The 272-nt window shown below is 47.1% G+C and overlaps 1 protein-coding gene across 1 annotated transcript in view; it reads right to left on the bottom strand.

Moving 5' to 3' along the window:
* CLCA2 (chloride channel accessory 2) overlaps window positions 1-272 on the bottom strand; it is a 38388-nt gene that overhangs the window by 4681 nt on the left and 33435 nt on the right. The window lies entirely within an intron of this gene.

Here is a 272-nt window from a genome sequence, read left to right as displayed (position 1 = left end):
TAACAGTAGCAAAATTACAGTTATGAAGTAGCAACGAAAATAATTTTATGGTTGGGGGTCACCACAACATGAGGAACTGGATTAAAGGGTCGCGGCATTAGGAAGGTTGAGAGTCTAACAGGTTCCTCTGGCTGCTCTCGGTGGAGAATGGATTCAAGCACAGCAAGTAAAGAGGCCACTGAGATAGCCATTGTCAACAGTCCAGATGAGAAAAGATGGCCGGTTGGGTTGGGCGAGAGCAGTGGAGAGGAGGCAAGAAGTAGGCAGTTTGA

The sequence above is a fragment of the Myotis davidii genome, unplaced genomic scaffold, assembly GCF_000327345.1.
Source record: "Myotis davidii unplaced genomic scaffold, ASM32734v1 scaffold162, whole genome shotgun sequence".
Taxonomy (NCBI): Eukaryota; Metazoa; Chordata; class Mammalia; order Chiroptera; family Vespertilionidae; genus Myotis; species Myotis davidii.
The sequence above is the reverse complement of the archived record's forward strand: the minus strand, read 5'-3'. Positions and strand labels throughout refer to the sequence as shown.